Source organism: Salmo trutta, chromosome 7 (genome assembly GCF_901001165.1).
Source record: "Salmo trutta chromosome 7, fSalTru1.1, whole genome shotgun sequence".
Lineage (NCBI taxonomy): Eukaryota > Metazoa > Chordata > Actinopteri > Salmoniformes > Salmonidae > Salmo > Salmo trutta.
Genome location: NC_042963.1, coordinates 24,971,457 through 24,985,387, shown reverse-complemented (window position 1 = coordinate 24,985,387; position 13,931 = coordinate 24,971,457).

The window sequence follows — 13,931 nt, the reverse complement described above, 5'->3', positions numbered from 1 at the left end:
CACTTAAACAACACATCCTAGATCTGAATGAAAGAAATAATCTTATTAAATACTTTTTTCTTTACATAGTTGAATGTGCTGACAACAAAATCACACAAAAATAATCAATGGAAAGCCAATTTATCAACCCATGGAGGTCTGGATTTGGAGTCACACTCAAAATTAAAAGTGGAAAACCACACTACAGGCTGATCCAACTTTGATGTAATGTCATTAAAACAAGTCAAAATGAGGCTCAGTAGTGTGTGTGGCCTCCACGTGCCTGTATGACCTCCCTACAACGCCTGGGCATGTTCCTGATGAGGTGGCGGATGGTCTCCTGAGGGATCTCCTCACAGACCTGGACTAAAGCATCCGCCAACTCCTGGACAGTCTGTGGTGCAACGTGGCGTTGGTGGATGGAGCGAGACATGATGTCCCAGATGTGCTCAATTGGATTCAGGTCTGGGGAACGGGCGGGCCAGTCCATAGAATCAATGCCTTCCTCTTGCAGGAACTGCTGACACACTCCAGCCACATGAGGTCTAGCATTGTCTTGCATTAAGAGGAACCCAGGGCCAACCGCACCAGCATATGGTCTAACAAGGGGTCTGAGGATCTCATCTCGGTACCTAATGGCAGTCAGGTTACCTCTGGCGAGCACATGGAGGGCTGTGCGGCCCCCCAAAGAAATGCCACCCCACACCATGACTGACCCACCGCCAAACCGGTCATGCTGGAGGATGTTGCAGGCAGCAGAACGTTCTCCACGGCGTCTCCAGACTCTGTCACGTCTGTCACGTGCTCAGTGTGAACCTGCTTTCATCTGTGAAGAGCACAGGGCGCCAGTGGCGAATTTGCCAATCTTGGTGTTCTCTGGCAAATGCCAAACGTCCTGCACGGTGTTGGGCTGTAAGCACAACCCCCACCTGTGGACGTCGGGCCCTCATACCACCCTCATGGAGTCTGTTTCAGACCGTTTGAGCAGACACATGCACACTTGTGGCCTGCTGGAGGTCATTTTGCAGGGCTCTGGCAGTGCTTCTCCTGATCCTCCTTGCACAAAGGCGGAGGTAGCGGTCCTGCTGCTGGGTTGTTGCCCTCCTACGGCCTCCTCCACATCTCCTGATGTCCTGGCCTGTCTCCTGGTAGCGCCTCCATGCTCTGGACACTACGCTGACAGACACAGCAAACCTTCTTGCCACAGCTCGTATTGATGTGCCATCCTGGATGAGCTGCACTACCTGAGCCATTTGTGTTGGTTGTAGACTCCGTCTCATGCTACCACTAGAGTGAAAGCACCGCCAGCATTCAAAAGTGACCAAAACATCAGCCAGGAAGCATAGGAACTGAGAAGTGGTCTGTGGTCCCCACCTGCAGAACCACTCCTTTATTGGGGGTGTCTTGCTAATTGCCTATATTTTCCACCTGTTGTCTATTCCATTTGCACAACATCATGTGAAATTTATTGTCAATCAGTGTTGCTTTCTAAGTGGACAGTTTGATTTCACAGAAGTGTGATTGACTTGGAGTTACATTGTGTTGTTTAAGTGTTCCCTTTATTTTATATATATATATATATATATATATATATATATATATATATATATATATATATATATATAAAATGTCTTACAGAGCCTTTCCATAAGTCCACTCAAGTTTCTTCAACTGACGGGCTATCAGCAGGACAATATACTTACCGAGTCCACCAAATCCATTGTTTTCTAAACACATCTGGATGGATCCATAATGAATTACTATGTGAATAAATATCACTGATTGACAGAAATATTGGAATAAATTAGGCTAATGAAGGCAATAAATTGTTGCTTACTGGAACACCCAAAGTCATGCAATTGTTATTATAGGATTTGAAGAAATAGTCTATTGAAAGAGTGTAGTTAACTATTTCACCACCATTTTGCGCTATAACGCGCCACAGGATTCCACTGGCTGTTACGTAGGTGGGACGATTTGGTGCCACCTACCCTAGAGAGGTTAACCTCTGTTGGGGAGGTGGGACAGCAAAGCTGTCCATTTTTTGGTCCTATAATGAAACTGGTATATATTTTTATTTTTCACAATTTTCCTTTAACATCTTTTGGGCAGGTGGGACGCTACCCTCCCACCCACGGTTCACACTATTCAACAGCCAGTGAAAAATCAGAGCGCCAAATTCAAAACCTCAAAATGTCATAATTCAAAGTTGTCAAACATACGACTATTTTACACCATTTTAAAGATAGATGTCTCCTTAACCTCTCTAGGGCCGGCGGGACGAAATCGTCCCACCTACGTAACAGCCAGTGGAATCCTGTGGCGCGTTATTCAAATACCTTAGAAATGCTATTACTTCAATTTCTCAAACATATGACTATTTTACAGCATTTTAAAGACAAGACTCTCGTTAATCTAACCACACTGTCCGATTTCAAAAAGGCTTTACAACGAAAGCAAAACATTAGATTATGTCAGCAGAGTACCCAGCCAGAAATAATCAGACACCCATTTTTCAAGCTAGCATATAATGTCACATAAACCCAGAAGACAGCTAAATGCAGCACTATGCTTTGATGATCTTCATCAGATGACAACCCTAGGACATTATGTTATACAATACATGCATGTTTTGTTCAATCAAGTTCATATTTATATCAAAAACCAGCTTTTTACATTAGCATGTGACGTTCAGAACTAGCATACCCCCCGCAAACTTCCGGCGAATTTACTAACAATTTACTAAATTACTCACGATAAACGTTCACAAAAAGCATAACAATTATTTTAAGAATTATAGATACAGAACTCCTCTATGCACTCGATATGTCCGATTTTAAAATAGCTTTTCGGTGAAAGCACATTTTGCAATATTCTCAGTAGATAGCCCGGCATCACAGGGCTAGCTATTTAGACACCCAGCAAGTTTAGCCTTCACCAAACTCCGATTTACTATTAGAAAAGTTTGATTACCTTTGGTGTTCTTCGTCAGAATGCACTCCCAGGACTTCTACTTCAATAACAAACGTTGGTTTGGTTCCAAATAATCCATAGTTATGTTCCAACAGCGGCGTTTTGTTCGTGCGTTCAAGACACTATCCGAATGGTAAATAAGGGTCACGCGCACGGCGCATTTCGTGACAAAAAAATTCTAAATATTCCATTACCGTACTTCGAAGCATGTCAACCGCTGTTTAAAACCAATTTTTATGCCATTTTTCTGGTAAAAAAACGATAATATTCCGACCGGGAATCTGCAATTAGGTAAACAGACGAAACAAAATAAAGCACAGGGTCGACTCGGGCACACGCCTAAGCCCATTGTCCTCTGATCGGCCACTTGTCAAAGGCGATAATGTGTTTCAGCCAGAGGCTACCTCGATATCGTTCAGCTTTTTCCCGGGCTCTGAGAGCCTATGGGAGCCGTAGGAAGTGTCACGTTACAGCTAAGATCCTCAGTCTTCAATAAACAGAGGCAAGAAGAACAACACCTTGTCAGACAGGCCACTTCCTGCATGAAATCTTCTCAGGTTTTTGCCTGCCAAATGAGTTCTGTTATACTCACAGACACCAATCAAACAGTTTTAGAAACTTTAGGGTGTTTTCTATCCAAAGCCAATAATTATATGCATATTCTAGTTGCTGGGCAGGAGTAGTAACCAGATTAAATCGGGTACGTTTTTTATCCGGCCGTGTAAATACTGCCCCCTAGCCCTAACAGGTTATTAATGTAACCACATTGTCCGATTTCAAAAAGGCTTTATGGCGAAAGCATAAAGTTAGATTATGTTAGGACAGTTCCAACACAAGAAAAACCACAGCCATTTTCTTAGCAAGGACAGGCGTCACAAAAACCAGAAAAACAGCTAAAATGATGAACTAACCCTTGACGATCTTCATCAGATGACACTCCTAGGACATCATGTTACACAATACATGCATTTTTTGCTCGATCAAGTTGATATTTATATCCAAAAACAGTATTTTACATTGACGCGTGATGTTTCGAAAATATTTTGCCTCCAATACTCCCAGTGAATCAGCACAACAATTTACAAAAATACTCATATTAAACGTTGATAAAATATTGAACTGTTATTCAAAGAATTATAGATGAACATCCCCTTTATGCAACCGCTGTGACAGATTTCAAAAAAGCTTCACGGGGAAAGCACACTTTGCAATAATCTGAGTACTGCGCTCAGAAAAAGACATCAAGCAATACAGATACCCGCCATTTTGGAGTCATCTAAAATCATAAATAGCATTAGAAATATTCACTTATCTTTGATGATCTTCATCAGAAGGCACTTACTTCCAGGAATCCCAGGTCAACAATAAATGTTGTTTTGTTCGATGAAGTCCATAATTTGTCCAAATGACTCCTTGTTGTTTGCGCGTTCAGTAAGCTACTCCAAGTGTAGGAAGCGCGGCCAAAATGTCATGATGAAAAGTCAAAAAAAGTAATATTTACGTTCGTTCAAACATGTCAAACGTTGTATAGCATCAAACTCTAGGGCCTTTGTAACTTAGAACTTCAATAATATTCCAACCGGACGATTGCAATGTCTTGAAAATGTTTTGGAACACAGCTAAATCTCACGTAAATGCGCGCCAATGAACTCATGTGCTTTCCTGAGTCAACAACTTCCAACGTCCTTTGTTGGCTCTCTGTTCACCATAGACGCCCCAAACAACTTTCTAAAGACTGTTGACATCTAGTGGAAGCCTTAGGAAGTGCAAAATGAACCCTAAGTCACTGTGTGTTGGAGAGGCAATCACTTGAAAAACTACAGCCTCACATCCTCCACTTCCTGGTTGGATTTTTTCTCAGGTTTTTGCCTGCCATATGAGTTCTGTTATACTCACAGACATCATTCAAACAGTTTTAGAAACGTCAGAGTGTTTTCTATCCAAATCTACTAATAATATGCATATCCTACCTTCTGGGCCCGAGTAGCCTGCAGTTTAATATGGGCACATTATTCATCTGAATTTCCGAATACTGCCCCTGTCACCAAAAAGTTAACCACAATATTTGTTGTATTATTTGTTCTGTCTTTATTGGTGGATTAAACTGATATTGCAACCAACTTCTATTGCTTGTTTAAAAAATAATAATATTTTGGAGATTATTTCAATTTCAAATAACTGGAAGTGAGCGGAAGTAATCTGAATAAAGGGAAAAAGGAAATTCTTGAACATGGGGTGAGACGTTCTTATATATTTTTAAATAAAGCCAGTTTGTTATTAGAATTATTTATATGTGTTTTTAGAGGGAGAGAAACCAAAAGCCCATGTGCCTATTTTTCGAAATGTGTCAGTCCAAATGTCAAGTGAAATTCCCCCATTGTATTTACCCAAGTTCTTTCTTAACTTCAGGACCACCGACAGTTTGTTGTTGTTGTTGCCTGATGCAGGACTCTAGTGCCAGAGAAGAGAGACTCTCAGACTGAAAACGCCTCCATTAATTTATGAAAAGATAGTCAATTTGTGCCACAGTTTAGACTACTAGTGTGGTGCAATGACAGAATGCCACCATCTACCACTAACAGTCACGGCATAAGCTCGTAACTTTTAAAGGAAGAACCATTAGTGGTTAGCAATTTGCATGCAACTGTTAAAAACAAATTTCACAAAAAGTAAACTTCTACAATACATATCACTACTGTTGTTCATATGTACAAATGTTTATAACTGAAATAAAAATAATTTCAGACACAACGGGTGTGATCATTTTACAGTGGTCACTGCAGCATACACTCAAACCGGTGTTATTAGAACACTTCATTACAACGTCTAGTTACGATTGACACAACTGTCAGCATTTGAGCTGGCCACACTGTTTTTTTCACAGATTTCTTTTTACAAACGCAGTCTTTACAACATTATGTCCTCAATGTGAATTGGTTATTTTTGGATGCAATGTTCCGACATTCACAGAAGTAGCAACAGCATAACACAATCCTCATCCAAATTGGAAAATTATGGATACATTAGTCCTCGCCTATACTGAGTAAAGAGTGAGCTAAAACAAGCGGTCATATTTAGCCAACTCTCGGCTGATAGAAATCATAATATGAATTAGCTAAAAGCAATGACTATTTACTATTCAACACATCACAGGTGAAATAATTGAGTAAAACACTTTCTAAAAGTCTAAAGTAATCCGATGGTGAGTAGTTTTTCTCCTTTGGAGTTTAACAACGGTTGGCATCCAACATGTTGGAATTTCGCCCCCAACTGGACTATAATATAAATCCATAATGCTTTGTAATACAAAATGAAAAAAGAAATACGAAAAAAATGATACTACACACAAAAAAACACCCTTCAAGATAACCCTACACTCATTAAAAACCCAAGTACCCCATTCCACTACTTTGACTATCTTCTCTGGCACCTGGGAGGACAGGACACCACCACTAACACACTCTGTAACTCTTCTGAAGTCAAATCTCGTATACCCAAATACTTCTCTGCAGCTGCCACCACAACATCTACTTTCAGTGATTTACGTTCCATTTCTGCGGTTCAGTTGACAACCATTGATATGAACGCTAAGAAGCCAAACTTACTGAAGCATATATCCCTCGTTGGCCTATACCTCTGTTTTGGTACAGATATACTACTCACAGGGATCCTCCCAGGAACCCTCACCCTTGAACCATCCTCCTCTACTTCCTTCACTGCCTCAGCATACGACACATTCTGCACTACTCTGACTCTAGCCACCTCAACCTGCCTCTCTCGTACCGGATACTTCCGATTTCTAGCAACATGGGCACCCCCGCAGTTGACACACAATTGTATCCACTGAAACTACACAATCCTCTATCCCATGCCCTCCTGCACACTTCCCACATCTTGGAATCTCCCTCCTACAAATGTATGCGACATGACCATAAATGTTGCATCTGAAACAGCGCAGTGGATTTGGCACAAAAGCTCTAACAGGATAACTGATATATCCTAACATGACATTGTCGGGTAAAGACTCTGACTCAAAACTCAAAAGAACTCCTCTGTTTCAACACACTCACCACAGGGCGGGGATCAAAAACACTGGGAATCTTCAACTTCAATTGCTCCACCTCCACACTTAACACTACCCCAGAAATCAGTACTTTCTATTGTGCCCTGTTCATAAGAACAAAGCAAGAAACAGATCTTGACCCAAGTTGCGTAAAAGAAACACACACAGAAGAAACACACACAAATATCACATATCATATCAAGTCCACTACAGGTTACCTTCACTGATTCAATTGCACCAAACTCCTTTTCTCACCTACCCTGAAACCACAAATGGATCTGCCAAAAGGCAAGGATCCACTTTCTCCAAAAATTTCACTCCTACTGGACCAGAATCTTCTTTATCACATCCATTGATGCCAGGCTCGGGTTCCGAGGTGTTCACCACACCTTCCACCTCACTTCACTCACCCTTATTCACTACCATTTCACCTCCAGAACTCGGTCTGGTGCACAGCTCACACCAATCTTCTTCAACACCCCATCTCAATTTTTATTGCCATCTTCCTCAAATTTAAATCCAACCTCCACCTTTCTGCTAGATGGAGTAGCTAAGCCTACAACAACTCCATCTAGTGGTAGCATCGGGGACAACAGTTGTTGAAAACTGTAGTGTTGTAGCTAAGCCTAACCCTTTTCAACATTAACCTTATAAGTGAATTCACCTGACTTGCGGCATTAAATCTCCTAACCTGCCACGTTAATTATTCTAACCTGCTATATAAACAAACCTCTGGAGACAAATCATCAGCATCACCGCATTGGCAGCCAATCAAGTCACCCCTGAAACTCACTTGGAGCCATTCATTGTTGTTGCTAACCTGTAGCATTAGCAATGTCTTTCAAAAGGAGACAACTCACAAATGCGGAAATGATGGAGATTGGAAAATTCTGACAATGATTCTGAGTATGACAGTGAGGAATCAGATTCTGACAGTGTCAGTGAGGAGCTCCCTCCCAACCTTGAGGCCACTGAGAACACTGAATCTGAGGACCCCTTGCCCACCGACAAAGTCCGAGGTCCTTCTGAAGATGCTGGTGATGATGAAGGCACACCAACAGTAAGTGAAGTATCAGAAGGTCTGCAGTAGCTGGAAGGCCTCCAGCCATTTCACCCCTCCTGAACCTGCTGTTTGCTTTGATGAGTCCCAGTCTGGAGTGCTTCAAGCCATTTCTGACACAGGAGCTGGTGGGAGACATAGTGGAGGAGACCAATCTCTATGATGTGGACCACCTGATGGGCGAAAGAAAGATCAAACTAGACTGTGTGCTTGACTATATTTGCAAAATGGGGACAGTGAATAAGGTGTACATGATAAACAACTTTGTGGCATACCCTCGTAAAACCACCAAGTGGTATACAGTGGTTCATCCTTTAAAAGTTTCAATGTACTGCGGCGCAGCTTGCACAGTGCTGCAGAATTCTATGGAACGTTATTTAAGTGTGAACCATTGGTACCATTAAAATCTCTTACATCTAGACGTTCCGCTAGCGGAACACCTCCTCCAATATCCAATGATAGAGGAGTTTCTATTTCGCGCCACGCCTAAAATCCGAAAACTTCAATTTTTCAAACATATGACTATTTTACACCATTTTAAAGACAAGACTCTCCTTTATCTAACCACACTGTCCGATTTCAAAAAGGCTTTACAGCGAAAGTAAAACATTAGATTATGTCAGCAGAGTACCCAGCCAGAAATAATCAGACACCCATTTTTCAAGCTAGCATATAATGTCACAAAAAACAAAATCACAGCTAAATGCAGCACTAACCTTTGATGATCTTCATCATATGACAACCCTAGGACATTATGTTATACAATGCATGCATGTTTTGTTCAATCGAGTAAAAAATAGATAATATTCCGACCGGGAGTTGTTGTATCCGTTCAAAGACGATAGAATAAAAACATGGGGTCATCTCGTGCATGAGCCTGAGTCCCATTGTCCGCTGATAGACCACTTAGCAAATGCGCCAAAGCTTTTCAGCCAGGGCTTGGAATTACGTCATTCAGCTTTTTCCCGGGTTCTGAGAGCCTATGGGAGCCGTAGGAAGTGTCACGTCATGTTTGGTTAGAGATGATCAAGGAGGGCAAGAAATGGTCAGAGAGGGCGCTTCCTGTTTGGAATCTTCTCAGGTTTTGGCCTGCCAAATGAGTTCTGTTATACTCACAGACACCATTCAAACAGTTTTAGAACCTTGGAGTGTTTTCTATCCAAAGATAATAATTATATATATGCATATTCTAGTTTCTGGGCAGGAGTAATAATCAGATTAAATCGGGTATGTTTTTTATCCGGCCGTGAAAATACTGCCCCCAAGCCATAAGAGGTTAACAGTTTTGGAAACTTTAGAGTGTTTTCTATACAAACCTAATCGAATTTTATGCATATTCCAGCTTCTGGGCCTGAGAAACAGGCCGTTTACTCTGGGCACGCTTTTCATCCAAACTTCCCAATGCTGCCCACTATCCAATGAAGTTCAAATAAAGTTCAAATTTTTGGGACTTATAAATGAATGATATACAGTGCATTCGAAAAGTATGCAGACCCTATGACTTTTTCCACATTTGTTACTTTACAGCCTTATTCCGTAACGGATTAAAATGTATTTCCCCCCACATCAATCTACACACAATATCCAATAATGGCAAAGGAAAAACAGATTTTGAAACAATCTTTGCAAATTGATTAAAGATGAAAAACTTTAATATTACATTTACATAAGTAAGTCTTTCCTCAGCAATTTGTTTAAGCACATTTGGCTGTGATTACAGCCTTGTGTCTTCTTCGGTATGACGCTTCAAGCTTGGCACACCAGTATTTTGGTAGTTTCTCCCATTCTTCTCTGCAGATCCTCTCAAGCTCTGTCAGGTTGGATGGGGAGCATTGCTGCACAACTATATTCAGGTCTTTTGAGATGTTTGGGCTCTGTCCTTCCCCAGATGTGTGCCTCGACACAATGCTGTCTCTGAGCTCTACGGATACTTCCTTCGACTTCATGGCTTGGTTTTGCTCTGACATAGTGTCAACAGTGGGACCTTATATAGACAGGTGTGTGCCTTTCCAAATCATGTCCAATCAATTGAATTTACCACAGGTGGACACCAATCAAGTTATGGAAACAGGCTGCACCTGAGCTAAAGTTCAAGGCTCATAGCAAAGGGACTGAATACTTATTTAAATAAGTATATCTGTTTTAAAAAATGTATCTAAACATTTCTAAAAACCTTTTTTGCTTTGTCGTCATGGAGTATTTTGTGTAGATTGATGAGGGGAAAAAGATATTTAATACATTTTAGAATAAGGCTGAAACGTAGCAAAATGTGGTAAGTCAAAGGGTCTGAATATTTTCCGAATGCACTGTATCCCCATTATTTCTTGAAGAATAGTTATAAATGCCTCATGAGCTTAGTTCAACTGTTGTACCCCATCAGAACCAAAGTATAAGCTTTTTTACTCTAATGTTTGTAAACAATTTCAATATAAACAAATACTGTATATTCTCGAAACATGGTTAAAACTATAATTTTCATATCATGAATGGGCAGTCCTTGCATCCATAGCTCTGTCTACGAATTTGAGAGTGGTTGCATGTCTCCAGGCCCATCCCTCAGATTTTTACCAAAACAGAGGCAGTTATTGTATTAACTAAGAATTCTAGATTTAAATGCATTTTGCAGGTTAGGCTTCTGTTGAATCATGAGAATAGACATCCCTTTGAATGCATTTGATTTATCAAGGTAGAATTGTGTTTTGATGAGCCACTTTTTATGTTTTGAACTGCATTTTTCGGTCATTTCGATTGTTGATATGGACATTTATTTGTGTATAATAATATTTCACATAATAATAGTATTGTGTGTGTGTGTGTGTGCGTGTGTGTGTGTTTGCGCACGCTGCACATTAGAATAATTGTAAATCCATTGTGAAAGGCTATGGAGTTTGTTGCCAATTATTCTGATTAAATGTGTCCATATATTGGTACTTTAGTGCCACCTATACGTTGTAACTGTTGGTGCTACATCATTCTATGGCTGAGATGAGTTGAGCAGTGTGTCATTTTGTCAGATGATATTAAATATGCTTCCATCAGAGGCTATCTCTTGTGTATCTTGGCTACAATGGTATTTACATTTAGTGAAAACTGTTCGGCAATTTTGGTTAATAGCCTATGTAAATCTGGCTTTGATAATAGCCCGTGCTTACCCAGCCACCAACCTCACTGCATGTCAATTATTCACAAAGTAGTAATTTGTGTGTATAAGTAGCCAAGCTGTGAAGGAGTTGTGGGGTTCCCTCTCCCAGGCTTTCCTCTCCTAGGATGATACAACAACTGTCTTTGTGTGTATGATGTTCTTTTTGGAAAGCCCTCTGAGGCCTATTTCACTTCTAGTTCTAAAAAAATTATGTTAATTGATAGTCTTCACAAAGTGTGGTTTGTTGGGAATGTCCACGGTGAGTGGGGTTGGTAGTTCTGTTTCTCAAATCCCAGATTGGAAACACAATCACAAACACATACACACAAATCAATGGGTTTCATTGACAGCTGAGAGAGATGCTTAGCATGACAACAAAATTGCCTGATGTGGACCTCAGTGTCTTATGCTTGGTGCACCATTGCCTCATTCCCAACCAATATAGTTCTAAACCTATTTGAGGTGATACACGAAGGGTTTAACAACTACCCACGATGAGGCGAAGAACCTCTTAAGGCTTTCTCTCTCAGGAAATGTGGTGTAATGGTGTGGGGGTGCTTTGCTGGTGACACTGTCTGTGATTTATTTAGAATTTAAAGCACAATTAACCAGCATGTCTACCACAGCATTCCGCAGTGATATGCCACCCCATCTGGTTTGGGCTTAGTGGGACAATGACCCAACACACCTCCAGGTTGTGTAAGGGCTATTTTACCAAGACGGAGTGTGATGGAGTGCTGTATCAGATGAGCTGGCCTCCACAATCACCCAACCTCAACCAAATTGAGATATTTGGGATTACAGAGTGATGGAAAAGCAACCAAGAAGTGCTTAGCATATGTGTGAACTCCTCCAAGACTGTTGAAAAAGCATTCCAGATGATGCTGGTTGAGAGAATGCCAAGAATGTGCAAAGCTGTCATCAAGGCAAAGGGTGGCTATTATATATAAAGTATATTTTGATTTGTTTAACACTTTTTTGATTACTACATGATTCCATATGTGTTATTTCATAGTTTTGATGTTTTCATTATTATTCTACTGTCAGGGATTTCTTCGTCGTTTGACGATTTAGCGAAATCATCGTCGGAAAAAGATGACCAATATGCAGCAGAGTTATGATAGTTCATTTTGAACATTTAATAAACTCAAAAACGAACATACAAAAATAACAAAACGAACTCACGATTTATAGACAGTCCTGTTAGGCTTACACACACTAAACACGAAACAATCTCCCACAATTACACAAACACACCCAACTAATATAGGACTTCCAATCAAAGGCAACACCACACAGCTGCCTTCAATTGGAAGTCCACCCCAATTAACCAAACATAGACATACAACTAACTAGACCAACATAGAAATACGTACACAAGGAACAGTGCCCAAAAACCCCGGAATACTTAAATCAAATGCCCTTTTAGAAAAAACACCACCCCTAACCACATAAAACAAATACCCTCTGCCACGTCCTGACCAAACTACAATGCCAATTAACCCTTATACTGGCCAGGATGTGACATCTACAATGTAGAAAATAGTACAAATAAAGAAAACCCCTTGAATGAGTAGATGTTCTAAAACCTTGGACCGGTAGTGTATTTCAGAAAAATTGTAATACAATAAAGTATTATATAAGTGTCTACATTCAACTGGTAAAAGTTGATTGTGATATGATTAAGGCAAAACAATTACCCTATGAGGGGGTGGTGGTTGGCCTTATGTGTTGCCATAATGTAGAATGTGCACTGCACTTTAGGTAAGAATTACATTAAAAAAGGTACTGCATGAGACTACTGCCCATTTTTACATTTGCTACTGACAGAGATTCCATGCTTTTATTGTCGCCCAAAGACGAAAGAACCTAACATTCTTACTGGAGATTGAAGAGGCTCATATATGGTACACAGCTTGGGCACATCCTTTCAGCTATTGAAAATATTCCAGTCCTCAGGGACTGGAGAAGGTGTAATCCATTCACAGTATCAAATAATCACGGGTCATGATTTTGTCTCTTGGCTGCCTCGTCAGGCACAGTCGTGTGGTTTTAAAAGCAGAGGTGAGTGGTTGGGGGTGCAATGTTCTCCGTTTGCTAGTGGCCAGGGGCGACGGGGCCCAATCGCTCGACGTTGGACATTGCCTCTGGGTCGTTGAGCACTAATGAGTGTTATTGCGCTCCAGGCCGGAAGATTAGTAACGGTGGAAGAATTTATGACGGGCCTTGAGAAATTACCTGCAGCACAAGGACCCCTCATTCTTCAGTGGAGACATGACTATGGCTAACACAAGACAAAGATAGTCATCATGCTGATTGAAGGCCTTGATAGTTTCCCGATGTGCATAATCAAGGCTATCTCAACCTCATCATGACTATAATAGGCAGCACCCACTTGGTGTTCACGACTAAACATAAAGTAAGGCAATTTCACGGTAACAGAATTGTGCTGAGACTCAAAGTTGAAGAAACCAACTCTATGCACAAGAAACACATTTAACCATTTACACTGAACATTTTACAAAAAACATTTAGTGGAATAACTATGCAGATGCAACATTTGGTAACAGAATTTTGGTAAATCTCCCTCAGTTTTTGTGACCACATTTAAATATCTGCTCTGAATTAAGATTCAAAGATGTCTGCAGAAAGAATGGGGTGTCAGCTATGACGTGACACCTTGAGTTGGTAAAAAATCAATTTTGGTTATTGAA